Raw genomic sequence first — 7,269 nt, 5'->3', positions numbered from 1 at the left:
CTGGTTGATCCATGGACTCCCCTGTACCAGACGAGTGAGAGAAAAAACAACCGACTTGGTTGTATAGGTGAAATGTTCCTGCTTGTAAGGTTTAGCTCGGATTTACCAAAAAGCCTTGTAGATTTAGTCTCAAATTGAAAAATGGAGATTTCTAATCTGCCAACACACTCCAGTAACATCACTAAAACGAACAATTGCATTTGTCTTTCATAACATTTCCTAAGTGTTTTTCTGTTTTTGAACCTGGACACTCTTCCATTAGTAGCTGTAGTGACTGCCAAGCTTTGAGGTTGATTTAATATCTTAATAAATAAGAATAATGTAAGAAAAATTGTGGAGAGCTGTGAGGTGCCGCACCCTGAAGATGGCGCTGGTTTCCACCTTCCACCTCCTCGATGGAGAGTGCTCTCAGTCGTCAACAAAGGAAAACCAAAGAGGATGAGAAGGACTACAAGCCCATCCGAGCTCTGGATGAAGGGGATATTGCCTTGTTGAAAACTTATGGCCAGAGTACTTACTCGAGGCAGATCAAACAGGTTGAAGATGACATTCAACAACTTCTCAAGAAAATTAACGAGCTCACTGGTGTTAAAGAGTCCGACAGTGGTCTGGCACATCCAGCCCTCTGGGATTTGGCTGCAGACAAACAGACAGTTCAGAGTGAACAGCCATTACAGGTTTCCAGATGTACAAAGATAATGCTGATTCAGAGGACCCAAAATACATCATCAACGTGAAGCAGTTTGCTAAGTTCCTGGTGGATCTCAGTGATCAGGTGGCACCGACTGACACTGAAGAAGGGATGAGGGTTGGTGTGGACAGAAATAAACACCAAATTCACATTCCACTACCTCCTAAAACCGACCCAACAGTTACCATCAAGGAGGTGGAGACGGAAACCAGTGCCATCTTCAGGGAGCGGCACCTCGCAGCTCTCCACAAAAAAAATATCTTACCAGTTGTTCTCAGAAGATCTTAATGGCACAAGCTTCAAATTTTACTCGCGACCGTCTTCTTGATTCGCCATAATATTCTACTACCCTCCTGTGCAAACACCTTGTTCAAAGCATCGCCCTGTTATCAGTTCTGGTGCAAACCCCTTGTTCAAAGCATCGCCCTGTTATCAGTTCTGGTGCAAACCCCTTGTTCAAAGCATCGCCCTGTTATCAGTTCTGGTACACCCAACGCCAGCTTGTTCCTGATCCTCGTTGCTCTGTCGTATTTGAATCTTAAACAATTGCACAAATAAACACCTTTTTAATTTAATAGTCTTGAGACAGAAAAAAAAAAAAACTATGTAGTGCTGGCTGTCTTGGAACTGGCTATATAAACCTGGCATAGAATTTGGTGAGATCCTACTGCTTCGGCCTCCTGTGTGCTGGGATTTATGCTACTGCAGTCCCCAGAGCTGTATACTTTTTGTCTAAGAGTTATTTTATAGACATATCCTTACCCTCATAAAGTCCAGGAAGTTGTTTTGTTTGAAAATGCAGGTTTAGGAATATTTTGTAAAAGTAAAATCCTGAAATAAATCACGTTTAATTTCTAAATCAAGCTTTAAACAAAGCATTTTTTGAGTGTGTGTGTGTGTGTGTGTGTGTGTGTGTGTATGTGTGTGTGTTACAAGGTAGTAAAAAGCTGCCTTTCCATGGATTTAGTTTTAACTTCTCAGAGATTTTACATTGCAAAATGAGAAAGCCCCTGGATGATGAATTGTCCACTCTGTAAAATGTAATTTTTCTTTGACCTTCATTTGAGTATTAGAGTTCATGATATGCAAATTGTGTCAAATTTAATACATATTTTACTGAAAATTTGACCGCGTGAATACCATTGGAAAACATAAACATGGTCTGAGGGAATTCATGTCCCCGGGCTCATCTTTTTCTTTTACCAGTTTATCCAGTGATGTTATGAGTATCCAGCTAACCTTGTTATAACTGGTTTTTTAAAAAAAATTATTCTGAAGCATACGTACAAAGCCACTGATCTCCTTGATTCCTGTAAATGATTTAGAGTATCCACACCTGATGCTTTGCTGTCACTATTATTAGTTCACACTATGGACTGCACACGCTACCCTAAGTGGGAATAAGCCATTAGCATTCTTGAGTATAATTATATTGAAGAATCAATTAGAAGAAGAAGAAGAAGAAGAAGAAGAAGAAGAAGAAGAAGAAGAAGAAGAAGAAGAAGAAGAAGAAGAAGAAGAAGAAGAAGAAGAAGAAGAAGAAGAAGAAGAGGATGTCCGGAAACAGAGGAAGTTTGAAGAAAGAGAAAAGGAGAGGGGGAAAGGAGGGAGGGAGGATAAAATAAATGAACAACAATTATCACCTTGAAAGGCAGAGACTGGATCCTCCATCCAACAATTTGCTCTGTCAGGCTGGATTAAGATCATCCACATGGGGACCTTTAAGCCTTCATTCATAAATATAGGGATTCAAATGCTAGATTCATCCAGAACAGTCCTTATAGACACACACCCAAAAATAATGTTAAGCCAAATGGCTAGGTATTAAGTAATGCAGTGGATTAGCTATTTTCTAAATGTTAATTTAAATTAAATTATTAGATAGCCAATTAATTTATTTTTGGACAAATACTTAGTACACTTAGAGGAAGGATTTACTTTTTTTCCTTGTTGGTGGATTTCTTTCTAACAAGAGTTCTGGTGTCAGGGCATGTGGACATTGTTTACGTTGTGTTGGCTTCCAAAAAGCACAGAGAGAATTTGGTTAGAAGTAGGAGTAGGTTGTGACCCTTAGGCCTGCCCTTACTGACCTCACTCTTCCAGTTGTGCTACACTTCCTGAAGGCCCCACAAACTCTGAACAGCAACAGCAAGTGAGAGCAAGTGTTCAAAGTCATGTGAGCATGTGGCCCTGTGGGAGGTATCTCATATTTTTAGCCTTCAGCAGAAACCAATCAATAAAAAGAGTATGTATGTTATGTTAATAAATTTTATTCTTTCCTTCTAGTTCATAATACTTAGCTCATTTAATAGCTGTAAGTTATTTCACAAGTACTAATTTAAGTGGATGCCTAAGTCTTTCTTAGGAGAAAGAACAAAACATTCATGGGAGGAAATAAAGGGACAAATAGAGGAGAACAAAAAAGAAAAAGAAATAGTTTTGGAGAAAAACCATCCAGACACTGCCTCACCTGGGGATACACCCCATATGTGTCCAATAAACCCACACATTATTGATGATGACAAGTAGCACTTACTGGCAAGAACCTCAAATGGATGTCTTCCCAGAGGCTCTGCCAGAGCCATACTGATACAGAAGAGGATGCTTGCAGCTAACCATCAGACTGAACATGAGGACACCAATGAAGGAGCTAGAGAAAGGACTGAAGGAGCTGAAAGGGTCTGCAACCCCATGGGAAGAACAAAATAATCAACTATCCATACCCACCGCAGCTCCCAGGGACCAAAACACCACCCAATGAGTTTGCACAGAGAAATCCATGGAGCCAGGTGCATATGCTGCAAAGGATGGCATTTTCTGACATTAATGGGAGGAGAGGCCTTTGGTCCAGTGAAGGCTGGTTTTCCCAGTGTAGGGGAATGCTAAGGTGCTGAGGTGGGAGAGGGTGGTTGGGAGTGAGAGGACCTTTATGGAGGCAATGGGATGGGGAAGGAAGGATGGGATTGTGGGAAAGGGATAGGTCTGAAATGTAAATGCAGAGTATTGCCAATAAAAAATTTGGGGGAATTAAAAAGTTCCTTATTTACACATAAACTTAATTAACTTAAAAAAAGGCCCTCACTACTATAAATTATCAATGGTCCTATAATTGCTGAAGAGATGCCATTGAAGTTTGGAAATTTGAATACTTCTCTTTCTCCACTTAAAGAAAGTTATATACTTGCTTCCTCTTTAAGTGTTATTTCTGTCTAAAAGAGACACAGAGACAAAAATGGAGCAGAGACCGAAGGAAAGCCCATCTAGTGTTTGACCCACCTTGAGATCCATCCTATGGATGTATACCAAATCCTGGTACTATTATTGAAACCATGTTGTCATTATAGACAGGAGCCTAACATTGCTGTCTTCTGAGAGGCTCTACTTAGAGCTGACTGAGACATATGCATATACTCACTGACAACCTTTGTAATGAGGTCAGGGACCCTAATGGAAGAGTTAGGGCAAGGATTAGATCATAGGAGGTAAAGGGGATGACAACCCCGTAGGAAGAACACCAGTGTCAACTAACCAGAGACTGAGCTTCCAGGAACTAAGCCACAAACCAAAGAGCATACTTGAGCTGGTCAGTTGTTCACGGCACATATACAGCAGAGGACTGCCTTTTCTGGCCTCACTGGTGAAGGGTACACCTAGTCATATAGCGACTTGATACCACAAGGAAGGAGAATGCTAGAAGGGCGTGTGTGAGATGGGTGTTTGTGTGTGGGTTGGTGGGGTAGCCACCTCTCAGAAGGAAAGGCAAGGGTAAAAGGGTGAAGAACTCTGGGAGGGGGTACTGCAAAGAGGGCAACATTTTTAATGTAAATGCATAAAATAATTTAATAGAAGAAAGAAGTAGTATTTCACCAACAAAGGAAACCAATTAAAATCTTTTACCATCTCTTGGAATTGTATTTTTCCCCAATCAATTTTCATATGAATTATGTCCAGAAAACTCTCAAACTGTGTTATATTTCAAATATAAGATAGGGCATGCTCCTTGTGTACTTACTTTCTGCCTGCCTGGGGTCTTCCCTCACTCCTTCCTTCCTTCCTTCCTTCCTTTCGTCCCCGTTATGCCTGCCGGGGGTCTTCCCTCACTCCTTCCTTCCTTCTTTCCTTTCTTCCTTCCTTCCTTTCGTCCCCTTTTCCTCTCCCTGCCTCCCTCCAACTCACTATCAAGCAGTATAACTGTTATTTTTAATATCTAGCCACTGTGACCTGCCTAGGACATTTGATTTGACATAAATTATGTTGTCTGCTTCAACAATAATTCATTAAAATAAATTGAAGTCTGAAAGTCAAACCTTGGGACAAATTAATAAAACAGACTCTTAAATTTAATTATCTGTTTCAGATAAATTCCACAGATAATACACAGGACAGAAAAAAATCAATTGAGAAGAATATTGTTTGTACAATGGTAATTTTCATCTCCTTTCTCAAAATTCTACTGAAATTATACTGGAGACATGGTGGAAAAAACATATTGATGATGGTAGTCGGTAAAGAAGTACTAATATCTGACAATGTAGCATGAAATTGAACATTATTTTAGCTTTATATTCTTTCAAAATTTTAATATCTCTCCACTATAAAATTTGTACAAATGTAATTTCTAAGTCTAGGGGCCTGTTCTGTGGGTAAATTGTGTTCTGTGCAAACTTAAGAACCAGAGTTTGGATTCCCAGCAGAGTGTGGCAGCTTGCACTTGTAACCTCAGTGTGTGGTTGTAGAGCCATGTAGAAGGGCTCCACAGCACTAACCTCTGCCCTCTTTGGGCACATGCATACCTGAACTTAGAGGCACAGCCCCCTCAGTCAAAAACTTAAGAAATAAGTAGTAATTTCTTCTTTTGATTAAACATATTTTCTGAGACCTTCATATGTTGTGAAATATATAATTAGTTCGACATATATTCAGAGCAGATAGTATGGTATACCTTACCTCAGTGAGCTTTCTGATTCTCAGTGACTGAGAATGGTTCTATGGATTTCAGTATTATCATCAATCAGAATCACACAGCCAGGCACTCTGTGACTTATTTTCAAAAGTGTTATGTTTTAACATTTACTTACTGAGTAAATCATTTCTCCGCAGAGGTGCAGTGCAGTGACTGGAACATCAAAACACTTTAACAACTGGCATTTTAGTATTCATCATTGACTTGTATCCGTTACATGATTTTGGTAAAAGCTCAGCATTACTTTAGGGAAATAAAAGGCAATGAGATAAAATATAAGTAAATAAAAATTAGCATAAGGACACTAACATCTTTTTAGTTCATTAGTAGTTTGAGAAAGTAGGTGCAATTTAGAGTTATGTTTGGGAATGCTTTGTAAACGTGTCTGAAATAACAAATTGGAACAAAAATGGGGTTAAACGCTCTGTGTAAAGACTTAATTCTCCTAACTATAAACAGCATAATATGACACAGCAAGAAATAATGAGCAAAGAATCAGGCAGAGCAAGAGGAAGTATGATATCCTGGGCCTAAAGCTAAATTACCTTACCTCATGTTTACAGAAAAGAAAGTTTTCCACTATTATGTATTACCAGTGGACTATTCTAAACAACCCAAACAGTCTTACATAAGATTGTATATATAAAAGCCGAAGTTTGGGTTCTATGCTAACTGACTAAGAGAATTCCAGATTTTCACTTCCAGCTTCCTCTATTGTTTCTGCTCACAGAGAAATAAACTTCCAAACAAGAACTAAAGAATGGCCGGAATGGCTTCAGTGTGTTCTCCATTTTTTATGCCATGTGACCCCGAGAATCTCTTAACAACATAAAGAAATGCAATGAAATTAGATGCTATAAGAGAATTTACTTAACATTTCAGGCAACTCTTTTGATTCATGTATAAGCTATACATCTAATCCTAATTACAGGAAGAACAAGTTACTTTTAGAATTAGAATTCAAAATGTAATTCATACCCCCATCTCTTTCCCCTTTCCTACCTCATTTTTTCTTTCCAACAGGGTCTACTAAGATGGCTCAGCAGATAAACATGTTTTCCATCAAGTCTCATAATATGAATTTGATCTCTGGAATCAAATTAGCTTCCCACTTTCACACAGCAGAGGTACATGATCCACCCGCCATGCTTCCCCAACCACACACAAAATTAATGTAAAACTCATTAACATAGGCTGTGTGGCTTAGACTACAAATATTTATTCTCCACAGCACTAGAGGTAAGAAGGTCAAGCCTGTTGAGTTGGCTTTAGGACTGACTTTTTTGTGCATATAGACATTGCATTCTCACCAAGAAGATTAATATTTTTGAGACAAAGCCTAATCATGTAGCCACCACAATCCACTTGCTCAAGTTTCCTGGGTGTCAAGATTATGGGCATTTATCCCACCTCTGTCAGGCCTATTTCTCACGTTATAATGGCAAAAATAACTTTCTTAATGTCTGCCTCTAAATGTTCTCCAGATTAGGGTTTTAATGTATAAATGACTTTGGGAGGGGGTACTGGGCTTCCAGTAGACCATATTTTGCCCATGCCAAGCATTTTTGGCACATTTCAAACTTAGTTGCATATCAGATATAGAAATAATATATCA

The 7,269-nt window shown here is 39.1% G+C and overlaps 1 pseudogene across 1 annotated transcript; it reads left to right on the top strand.

Moving 5' to 3' along the window:
• Positions 1-395: 395 nt before the first annotated feature.
• LOC308422079 (26S proteasome regulatory subunit 7-like) lies at positions 396-979 on the top strand (annotated as a pseudogene). The gene has a single exon. The product of its transcript is annotated as a 26S proteasome regulatory subunit 7-like (transcript).
• Positions 980-7,269: the final 6,290 nt, after the last annotated feature.

Source organism: Micromys minutus (genome assembly GCF_963924665.1).
Source record: "Micromys minutus genome assembly, chromosome: 6".
Taxonomy (NCBI): Eukaryota; Metazoa; Chordata; class Mammalia; order Rodentia; family Muridae; genus Micromys; species Micromys minutus.
Note: the sequence above shows the minus strand (reverse complement) of the source record. Positions and strands in the feature narration are given on the sequence as shown.